Genomic DNA, 11,837 nt, shown 5'->3' with positions numbered 1-11,837 from the left:
TGTGCTTGTTACAGTGGAACATGCATACAAATACTCTAAGGCTGGGTTCACACGGGACAGATTTCCAGCGTAATTCTCGCGGATTGGCAGCACCGAAAATCCGCGAGAATTCCACTGGAAAACTGGAGCTGCAAGTTTTGGAGCGGCTTCACTGCCTGCATTTCCGCTGCGGCCATCTCTTCTCATAGAAGAATCGACAAGCTGCGTCTTAAATTTTCGCGCTGCATGGCCGTTTCTGCGCGGTTTGGCCACAACGTATTGGTCGCAGCATGTGGACGAGATTTTTGCTAAATCTCATCCACTTTGCTGGCTATTCCCGGGATTAGGAGCCGCGTGCTGAATTTCCGTGTGGACAATCTGCACGGAAATCCCTCAGCAAATCCGTCCCGCATGAACCCAGCCTTACTGCAGTGAAAAGTTAGTTACCGCACAGTGCAGCACAAAGTGACACAAAAACAGGTGACAGACGAGGCATATAAAACAATATTTGCAGGGTCGTGGCATTGTCCCATCTTTCACCGAACACCCCCTGCCCCACCTCCTGCCAGCGAGTCTCCTTCACCTGCGGCTCCTTAAAGTCTCTGCAGGAAGTGTCCCACAGTGCAGGGCGATCCATTGAAACGAGGATCTCCATCTCTACTCCCCGTGGCATCATGGCAATAGTAAATGTGGAACTCTTCAGGATAGGGCATAAATGTCTGCCGTGGCTGTGAGGCAATTAGCTGCTGACTTTATAGTGTCCGTCCAGGTGGGTGCAGGTGTGTGTGTAATTATGCAGTTTATCACGCATATTCGTGCATTTATCACAGGTATTTTCGAATTTCCATAAACTTCCAAAAATGCATAAAACGCAAAAAGATAGGGCAGAACCTATGTTTTCTCGTGTGCAGGAATGCGTGCGAGAAACACACTCATGAGAACGAACACATTAAAATCAATGTCTTCTATTCATCACGTCTTATGGGCATGAGTTTCACGTGGGCAAAAACTTGCGCAAACCCATTTGTCTATTTAAACCCTTAGGTTGTATTTACAGGGGCGATACGAATTGCGCCTGATATTCACTTCGTCCTTGTGCTGTCCAATATGCGGGACACTGCACATTACAAGTCTTATTCTCATTCGAGTCCCGCGCAAGAATAGGATATGCAGCGATTCTTTAAATTCAACAGGCGTGAAAATGACATGCGGGGATGCGTTTTTCTCACAATTGCACTCACACAAATAAAAACCGTAAATTTGCAAGTTTGATATTGGTCCAAGTTTCTCAAGCCGATAATCCTTAATCCTGCCTTGTAGGGTCTGTCCAGCATCCAGAACGGCATTTTCCAGGATGAATATTCTGTCCAGGATTTTATGTAGGATCTACAATAGAGACTCTAGATACCCCCTCCACTGCAAATGTTAACATACCCCCAGCTGGCACTGTGGATTTGCTCTGCCATGGTGGCTCAGTGGGTAACACTGTTGCCTTGCACTATAGATACAATGTATCACATGCTGTTCTATCGCTACACCTGCATATGAGCCATGAAGAGCCTTCCTGTTACCAGATTGGCAATAATCCCCTTCCCTCCATCTTTCCTCTGGGCACCCAGGTGGCTGGCACCTTCTCAGCAGGTGGCACATAGCAGGTGCCCGCCCAGTGACTGACAGCCGTGATGTCACCGCACTCCCCCTAGTGGACGTCCCAGGAATGACACCCAGCAGGGAGGCTGATTCAGTGTGTGTCCTGGGAGAGCAGTCAGCAGCTGATCAGCTGCACACACAGGAGCTGGCTGCAGCTCGGGGCTGGAGAAGGGGACCGGGATGCGCTGTACCACTACTGCTAATGCTGCTTAGGGAACAAAGCATGGAGGAAGAGGAGGGAGCAGCCTGGAGCTGCCACTGTCAGCACAATGGTAAGTGAGGATGCTCTGCAGCCATTCACTGCCCTCCAGTGCAATCATCTGCTGATACACAAAGAAGATTAGACAGGCTCTGCACAGCAGGATCATCTGCAGGTACTGAATGCAATGAGCCTGTGGGGGTGTCCAGAAATAGGATTATTCACCTGTATTGTAACCCTTTACTGTCCATGTTCTGGCAGTTGTATCTATCTATTTTATATCCATCATTTATATATCTATCTCATATCTATTTATCTGATATCTATTTTTCTATCTATGTCATATCTATCACATATCTGTCTATCACATATCTATCTATCTTATATATATATATATATATATATATATATATATATATATAAATTATACCTATCAATCAATCAATTGCATATCAATCAATCTATCTCCTATCCATCTTTCTCATATCTATCTATCTATCTATCTATCTATCTATATCATATCTATCTCATTTCTTCATAGCTATCTATCACTATAGTATACCTTATGTGTATCCTGTTTATACTATGTGCAATGTATGATTTGCTACAGTTGGTCTCATGGAACTACACATCTCAGGTGAGCATGCTGGGAGCTGTAGTTCTTCAGGATCCTGTGGTTGCATGTCGTCTGGAGCAATATTGTCTCCCTTTCTCCCCTTATTTGATAATAGTCCCCTTCTTCATTCACAGAATTGTCCTTTTTTATGCCTAGTAGTGAGTCACTTCTAATTTAATCTGTCGCGAGTGGATCGTATGCGGCGTGTTGTTTTTCCTTCCTGTGATAAGACGTTTCATTCGTAAACGCCTGGGATTTTAGAGCTACTGGACTATAGTTTGTACTTCAGTGATCTTCAACCTGTGGCTCTCTGGGGGGTGCAGAGCTATAACTCAAAAGCTCTGCAAGCCACAGGGAGATGTAGTTCTGCAAAAGCTGGATATGTTAGAGAGCGCTGGAGTACAGGGCTCTTCATGGAGAGACTGTATCATATTTATCTTCGGTATTTTAGACTGCTAGCTCCTGGGATGTGCCCGGCTATGCAGTATTTCATAGCACAAGTGTTTACTCCCTAATTAAATGCATGTATAAACATTACTTTATTACGATGTCCAATAACTGTGAAAGTCTCGTAATATGGAGCCTGCTTCCACTATGGAACTGTAATATAATGTGGGCTTTCACAAGACCAAAAGCAGATGGCTCAGAAAATGGAGACAATAAATTCTAATAGTAATTGTTCAGTGCTAGCATTTCTTTTGGGCATTTTTCCATTAAAATGTTCTAACCTTATAATTTCCATCATCTAGAATATATATGAACCCTTGAATTTAATAACCTGTAGATCCTGCTTTAGCAGCAATCAATCTTCCAAATGTTTCTGTAGCTGCAAATAAGATTTGCACAACATTGACCAGGAATTTTGGACCATTCCTCCCTGTAAATGTGTTTCCATTCATATTTCAAGGATGCCTTGTGTGCACAGTCCTCTTCAGGTCATGCAACAGCATCTCCATAGGGTCACAGCTAGGACTCTGACTTGGTCATTCCAAAATATAAATCTTTTTCTACCATTCTTTAGCTTAGTTACTTGCATGCTTTTTACCATTGCCTTGTTGCATCACCCAATGTCTCTTCATCATCAGGTCATGGACGTCTACTCTTACATTTTCCTGTAAAATGTTCTGATCCACCTTAGAATTCATTGTTCTCGCAATCATCAGAAGACGTCTGGGTCCTGAGGAGCAAAGCAGCCCCAGACCATAATGCCCCCTCCACCAGGCTTCACAGTTGGATGAGGTTTTGGTGTTGGTGTGCAGTTATTTTTCCTCCAAATATAGCGTTGTGCATTTGTGAGAAGATCCACTTTTGTCTCCTCTGTCTATAGAACATTTTCCTACAAGCATTGTGGAACAACTCGGTGGTCTCGGGCAAGCCTGAGACGGGCTGCAATGTTTTCTTTAGACAATAGTGGCTTCCTTCACAGTGTCCTTCCATAAATACCATTCATGGTGATTGTTTTTCTAATAGTAGACACATAAATAGAGGGTTCCTAAGTTTGTGGAGTCTTCTCTAGATGTTTTCTGTTCCCGTTGAGTTCTTTCTTATCTTGTTCACCATTGCCCATTGTGCTCTTGAAGTGATCTTATTACGACACCTACGGTACTGGTGCAGTATGTCTCCACCAGAAGTATGGGTGGACACATAGTGATTGAATGTATCCACCCTGTTAATGCCTCCAAGCTTCTGATTGGCTAGGTCGGTGGTTTGCCGTTGCTGCAGGAGTTTGACGTGGCTGGAGGAGCTGGGCAAGCAGGAGCAGCAACTGGACTGACAGAGCAGGCTTCAGGAGCTGTCTGAGCAGCAGCATGATCCGCTGCAGTGGGACTGACAGAGGTGCATGCTGGAGTTGCCCGACCTAGAGCAGGCGCCTCTGGAGATGCAAGCGCAGATTGGAGTGGTGCCATGGAGGGTGAGAGCGCTGTTGGCGGCGGTAGTGGCAGCTTGGGACGGGAGCGTAGGGTAAGAGTTCTGTTGGCAGTGGTAGCAGTGACAGCGGGGGATAGGAGCGGACATGCGAGCGCGGCTGCATCACAGAGAGCCCAGCGAGGACAGTGTCAGCGGGGCCGCGGTTACAGCGGTGTTGGCAGCAGTGGCAGTGGGGGACGGGAGCGGAGATGCAAGCACAGTTGCATGAGAGGGAGGCCAGCAAGGACAGTGACAGGGGGGACAGGGGTGGAGATGTGAGGCCGGCTGGGACATGTGTCAGCTGTCAGAGGGATGGCTGGTACATTTGTGTCTGGGGAGGTGTGTGTGCAGCAGCCAATCCGCAGCTGTGGCCATCACCTGGGCATTCCATGTAACTAAGCCTGGCCAACCCATGTCTTCACCCATAGTTTTGGTGCAGACATATGACACCAGTACCGACACCTACACCTAGGGAGAGTTGCAAATCCTGAATTTTCTCCATGTGTACATAATTTGTCTAACCTTGGATTGACGTACACCCAGGTCTTTAGCTTTTGTAGCCTTTTCCACCTTCATGCTCCTCTATAACACATCTCCTGAGGTCTCCTGAAAGTTGTTTGCATTAAGGCACGATTCACACTAACCAATATTTCTTGAGATTTGTCAGTAACCAGGCATGTTATGCCTTTATTTTATGGTCGAAGCACATCTGAAACCTGAACTTCCAATCCCATCTCCTTTATTGAAACACGTTTTGCTAATTAGTTATTAGAGAACATATTAACACAGGGGTTCACTCACTTTTTCTCCCTGCACTGTGGATGTTACAAGCCATGAATTGTACAACTGTCTGTGTACTATTAGTTACATTGTGTTTGTTTATAACTACGACTTACATAACAATCAAACAACATTTTACTAGCAATCGATACATAAATCCAGGTCATTCCACAAGGTTCACTTACTTTTTCTTGCAACTCTAGTTATCTTACACCTGGTTCATCTGTTTTCTCTGGGGGAAGCAAGTAGTGTTGCATGCTGACTATTCAAATATATGACCATCCATTTAACAAATGGCCGTGCCCCGTCTGCTAGACCAGAAACCATTTATAGAACAGTTCTTCATTCTGGCACATAAACGGAAGTCCTGAGTAGGGGCATATGGGCAGGGGTTCATGTTGGGAGACAACAGTTTTAGGGCCCTCCCTATTTCCAGCCCAGAATGCTATCATACAAAGAAGTATAAAGGCAAAACTTTTATAGTCCGGTTTGTTGGATCCTCTTGTGAAAATAGGGACTGTTAGCAAGTGCAATAAAGAAAAAAGGGAGGGACCGGGGTGTAATGTACCTATCCTACCACCCACTGTGCATCTGGCAATTAGTATTCTAGGGGGAAGTGAAGGGGTACAGGGCTACCCCATTTTCCAATACCAATGGTGTAGATTACTTCTATTCACTGACCATATACACTGACCAATCACTACATTAGGAACAGTAACCTGGTACTACGTGATGCCCGCAACACAATCTGCCCTCAGATAATGCACTGACGTCTCCTCTGTGCAGGAAAAGGGAACATTCGGCAGTCATGGGTAAATGTGGTGATGCATGACTTTGACTGCAGGCAGATTGTTGGTGCCCTGAGGTGTGGTGCCAGTACTTTTGAAACAGTCGCACTTGTTGGCTGTTCCCGAACCGCTGTATCAAGAGTGTACCAAGACTGGTTGAACTAAGGACAGACATCCAACAGAAGATCACACAGCGGCAGGACACGCGTGGTTGAGTGTTGGGTGGCACATCTGGTATCTCAGCAACAATGTGCCACAATGGACCAACTGAACCAACAGTACAACAGCGGGGAAGTTAAACAAATAACCATGCGGCATATCTTGTGTTGACTGAGGTTCAGTAGCCGAAGACCGACAAGGGTGGCCCTGTTGACCCCACCATTGCGAGCATGTTGAGTTGAGTATGGAGGATGTTTGCCACCCTGTAGAATTTGTTCACATCGCCCCAAAACATGGACCAACCTGTTATTGAGTAGGCGTCCTTCATGCAGTGATCATTCAGGGTATAAGCGCCCTCTTCCACCTCAGCTGACAATGTCCCACAGGACCCTTTAAGCTCTGCTACATTTGTAAGTGGCAGCACATAAATAGCATGAACGATGTCTCAGATATGCACATTTGTTTTTCACGCTCTGAGTGGGATTTGATTCAAGTAAATGAATAGAAAAACACTTGTTAATGGTTGAAACGTGTGACACGCTGTGCTGGGAAAAGGCCAGAAAGACTCCATACTTACAGTCGGTTTCTTATAAAGAGGGTCTCAAGCGGCAATCCTAAATGGAGGGACTGCTACATACCAACCAAAATCATGGTCGTGGGTGTAACATCATTTTCAAGCACTGCTTACAGATGCAGCAGAGCTGAAATTGTCACCTGATGCAATCCATTGATATTGTAGTATATTAGACAAGAGAAAGACCTACTGAGAGCCCTATTACATGAGTGCTAGTCGCCGCCGCTCGTGCTCACGATTTTCTGATAATTGGCAGGTGCTATTACATGAGCATTAGTGGTGGAAACTTAGGCAATAACTACAGATGTATCACTAAAGGGCTTGTTCACATGAGTGCACACGGACACATCGACATTACACTGATCCGTTACAGTCAAACGGACTATACAGGGATGCAGGGTTTTTTTGCACGGGCTGTTAAAAAAATGCTGCATGTCTTATTCTTGTCCAACTTCTTTAATGAAAGTCACCTATTCAAGTGCATAGGTGGTCTAAAAAATGGGCACACATTTGGGCTCCACTTTTCACTGAGCATTGCTAAGCAGTTCCAGAAACAAAATTGGGCTTCCTTCAGTTTTTTATTTTTGCAACCAAGGAAAAAAAAACACGATGACGCGCAGATCTAAAAAACAGACTCTCGCAGCTATTACGGATCTAACACCGATATACACGTGTATTAAAATCGGTCCATTTTTCACACACCAAAATCGGACACACTCATGTCAATAAGGCTTAACATGACTGGCGCGCCCTATGTTGATATTGTAGTTTGCCTGATATTTGTGTAGCCCAGCAGTCATTGGGACGCAAATAGTGTAAGGCACGGAACATAAACAAACAGACGTGACATGCCGAACGTTTGTTGGCTGCCTTGTGTGTACATGCATAGATTACAGATGTAGCAAACATTAATTTGACACTTAACTGGGGTTGTAAATTATTGATGGCTTATCCTTAGGATAAACCATTAATACTAGATTAGTGGGGGTCTGTCGCGTGGGACCCAGCAGTTGTTTGCCAAGGCTGTGTCCCTCTCGACTACAGTGTCCCTCTCGACTACAGACAGCTCCCTCTCGACTGCAGTGGTCAGGAATGAAATTGCATTCGTTCATTTCAATGGAAACTTTGCCTGTAATGCCAAGTCTGGCCACTGCCAGGAATATAGAGCTGTCTGCTACCTGCAGAAATCAGCACGGTGTACAAGCTCACTGGCCCAGAGAACAGCTGATTAATTGGGATCCTGGGTGGTGGACTATAATCTGTACCTTTGCAGACTTGTTCTATTAGTTTCGTTCTATTAGTATATTCTACATTTCATGTGAGTTCCAGTTTGCAGCCACTTCACTTCTAAACTGGAAATCCCTATTTGGGTCCGTATAGCTACATACACTACATGGACAAAAGTATTTGGACACTGCATGTTTTTTAGAAAAAAGTGCTTTATCGTTCTATTTAGTAAGGTGTCAGCCCTCCTTTTGCTTATATTACAGCAGCAACACGTCGAGGCAGACTTTCCACAAGTTCTCTGTAAATCAGGGCAGGAATAGCTCGCCATTCCTCGTGTGAGGCTGTGAGAAGAGATAGTTGTGAGGATGGGCGTGGGTGGCGGTGTCGTGCCCGTCGCTCCAGTTGGTCCCGCAAGTGCTCGATCGAATGAATGGTTATTACAAAATCAGCAGCGTTTTATTTTACCCATGCCCTTCCCAGCATACCGTTCGGCAAACTCAGTACTGTGGTGCCTCAGCTTGCGAGCTTCTTGACTTGCGAGCAGCCTCTCTCCCGACTTTTTGCTCTGATTTAAGAGCAAAAACTCGAGTTACGATCCTGCTCGCAAGTCAAGAAGCTCGCAAGCTGAGGCTTGGGGGGGTCTAATACTCACCTACCACCGGCGTTCTGGTCTTCGCGATGGTCTGTGGCACTGCTGCACGCTGCCTCGTCCTCCTCTACGCTGACAGAGCATTTCTTCCTGGAAGCGGGGCTTGAATACCCCACCTTCAGCAAGCTAATGCTCTGATTGGTTAATCCAGCGCTGCGTCAGCCAATGAAAGCCGGCGCTGGGTTAACCAATCACAGCCATACAATGACATCATTATCCACATTACTTGATCGGAGTGGAGAGCCGTTATAAAGAGCACCTCTCTCTGGTGGACTGTCCTGTCTTGTACTACACAGACACCCTAATGATATAAATGAGCATCGTGCAATACTTAATTTTCCCAGTGGGGGAGCTGCAGGGAAATTGAACACTTACTACCAGGATTTCCAAAAGATAACAGCAGTTTGATTGGGTTTCCAACAAGAGGATAGGCTTATTGTGAAGGGTCTCTTTTAGTAAATAGAGACTGTTCAAAGCAGAGAACCACTGATAGACTAGCCAGGCCAGGATGTCACTGCCGGCCGCGTGGGGTTTTCTCGTGCAACGGTATGGTGAGTATACCGAGAATGGCGTGATTGAGGAAAAGCATCCAGCGAAAGAGAATCCTGATAAAGAGATATTATGAAATGAATTAGCACTGGGCTAGATGTAGCAACATTAAGAGGTGAACATTCACTATAGAGTTAAATTTAGGGTGGTTTCTGTTGTTTTCCTGTCTTCAAGCACTCTAGTTTCTTACATTATTTTTTTGCTTCTTCATTAGATTGTTTTTTGCTATATAGTTATTTTTTTTCGTCACCTGTGAAAAATATATTTGTGACTGTCGTCCTTCCCGGGCTGCTGTTAATAGAAATGTCATTTTCTGATATAGCTGTGAACACAGCCATTGATTGTGTGTGAGACCCAGAGAGACGGCGGAACAGCTAGAGGACAATTATCTCTCCCAGCCTAGGAAGTGGATGAGATTGGAGGTAAACGGGCAGCAGGTGGACCCACCGCACCTCTTCTATAATGCAGAATCTCAAATCCAGTAGGTTCCTTTATGACCCATGAAATGTCACCTGGGGAATACAGCAGGCTCCAGGACTGCGGCAGTTTAACCCCCTAGTGATGTGGTCCTCTTTTTCGCCTTTTTTTATTACTCCTCCCCACTTTTAAAAAATCTAAAAAAAACTAAATTAAAAAAACTCTTTTATTTATCCATCAGCGTTGCTGTCTGAGGGCTTGATTTTTGTGGGACAAGTTGTATTTTTCAGTGTTACTATATACTTAGAGATGAGCGAGTATACTCGCTAAAGGCAATTGCTCGAGCGAGCATTGCCTTTAGCGAGTATCTCCCCGCTCGAGACGGAAGGTTCGGGTGCCGGCGCAGGGGAGCGGTGAGTAGCGGCAGTCAGCAGGAGGGAGCGGGGGGAAGAGAGGGAGAGAGAGATCTCCCCTCCGTTCCGCCCCGCTCTCCTCCGCAGCTCCCTGCCCGCTGCCGGCACCCGAACCTTCCGTCTTGAGCGGGGAGATACTTGCTAAAGGCAATGCTCGCTCGAGTAATTGCCTTTAGCGAGTATACTTGCTCATCTCTATATATAATGTATCATATAATGTACTGAAAAAACTTTAAAAGGTTTCTAAATGGAGTGAAATGGAAAAAAAACCAAAATTCCACCATCATAGGTGTGGGGAGGGTGTCTTGTTTTTGTACGTTATACATGCTGCAGCAAAAATAACATGATAACTTTATTCTATGGGTCAGTATGATTACTACGATGCCAAATTTATAGAGTTTTTTTTTCTCTTGCTGTACAACTTTTGGGCTTATTCAGACAACCGTATATCGGCCAGGTTTTCACGCCCGACCGATATATGGAGTCTCTCTCAGCAGGGGGAGGAGGCTGTAAGAGCTGGGAGCAGTGCACTGAGCTCCCGCCCCCTCTCCACTATCTGCAATGGGACGCCCCCATCCCCTCCCATTGCAAATACTGCCGAGGGGTGGAGAGGGGACAGGAGCTCAGTGTTCCTGTCCTGTAATTTCTGTTTGTACTATTTTGGAGTGCATATGACTTTTTGATCTTTTTTATTACATTTTTCTTGCAGACAGGGTGACCAAAAAAGCCCAATTCTGGGTTTGTGTGTTTTTTTTTATTTATGACATTCAACGTGCAGGGTAAATAATGATACTTTGACAGATCAGACTTCTACATGTGGTGACAATGAAAATGTTTTTTTTTTTGTTTTGATTTTTTTAAAAACTCTTTTTCAAAGTCACTTTTACACTTTTCCTTGTCTCCATAAAGGAATTTAGCTTGCTATTGTTTGATGGCATAGAATATAATGTAATACCATAGTATTGCATTATACTGTGTTGTGACACAGTATATCTATCAAGTCATGCTGGTGCAATCAACCATGGCTACTCTGGGACCTTCACAACCTCATTGCAAAGGGTCGGGGGGCGTTTGAGACCCTTAAAGGGGTTGTCTCGCGCCAAAACGGTTTTTTTTTCTTTTCTATAGGCCCCCCGTTCGGCGCAGGACAACCACAAGGGATGTGTTAAAAAAAACAAACATATTACTTACCTGAATCCCCGCTCTGCGACGTCTTCCTTCTTCTTCCTTCATCAAGATGGCCGCCGGAATCTTCACCCACGATGCACCGCGGGTCCTTTCCCATGGTGCACTGTGGGCTCTGTGCGGTCCATTGCCGATTCCAGCCTCCTGATTGTCTGGAATCGGCACACGTGACCAGGCGGAGCTACGCGATGACGCGTAGAAGGGGGGGGGGGGGGGGCCAGAACGCCGCTCGTGCCTGGACCGAGCAGAAGGGGAGAAGACCGCACAGCGCAAGCGTGTCTAAAAAAGCAAGAAGACATCAGAATTAGACGGATCCATGGCGACGGGGACGCCAGCAACGGAGCAGGTAAGTGAATAACTTCTGTATGGCTCATATTTAATGCACAATGTACATTACAAAGTGCATTAATATGGCCATACAGAAGTGTATAACCCCACTTGCTGCCGCGAGACAACCCCTTTAAATACCGATCGGGCCATTCAGACGGTTAACATCTACCATCAGCGCTCACACTGATAGTGGGTGTTGTGTGGTGGAAGGGGAGGCGGGCCAGCTGTCACCTGCTGTGTATGGAGTAGGATCGGCTCCTGATCACCCTTCATATAAACCCTGCACGCCCAGGATGTAGACGTGAAGGGATTAAAGAAGAAAGGTTAAAAACGCGCACAAATACACTTACTCTGGTGTGAACCCGATATATATATCTACATCCATCTGTTGTATCGTCTTGAGAAATGGCTCGT

At 45.6% G+C, this 11,837-nt stretch overlaps 1 protein-coding gene across 1 annotated transcript in view; it reads left to right on the top strand.

Annotated features, from left to right (window-relative positions):
- Positions 1-1,823: 1,823 nt before the first annotated feature.
- The window catches only part of MAPK4 (mitogen-activated protein kinase 4), a 94,620-nt gene continuing 84,606 nt past the window's right edge, over positions 1,824-11,837 (top strand). Inside the window, exon 1 of the mRNA XM_066604858.1 lies at positions 1,824-1,901. The gene's annotated coding sequence lies outside the window, so the exon portion shown is untranslated. The remainder of the gene's footprint in view (positions 1,902-11,837) is intronic.

This window comes from Eleutherodactylus coqui, chromosome 5 (assembly GCF_035609145.1).
Source record: "Eleutherodactylus coqui strain aEleCoq1 chromosome 5, aEleCoq1.hap1, whole genome shotgun sequence".
Classification (NCBI taxonomy): Eukaryota; Metazoa; Chordata; class Amphibia; order Anura; family Eleutherodactylidae; genus Eleutherodactylus; species Eleutherodactylus coqui.
The sequence above is the reverse complement of the archived record's forward strand: the minus strand, read 5'-3'. Positions and strand labels throughout refer to the sequence as shown.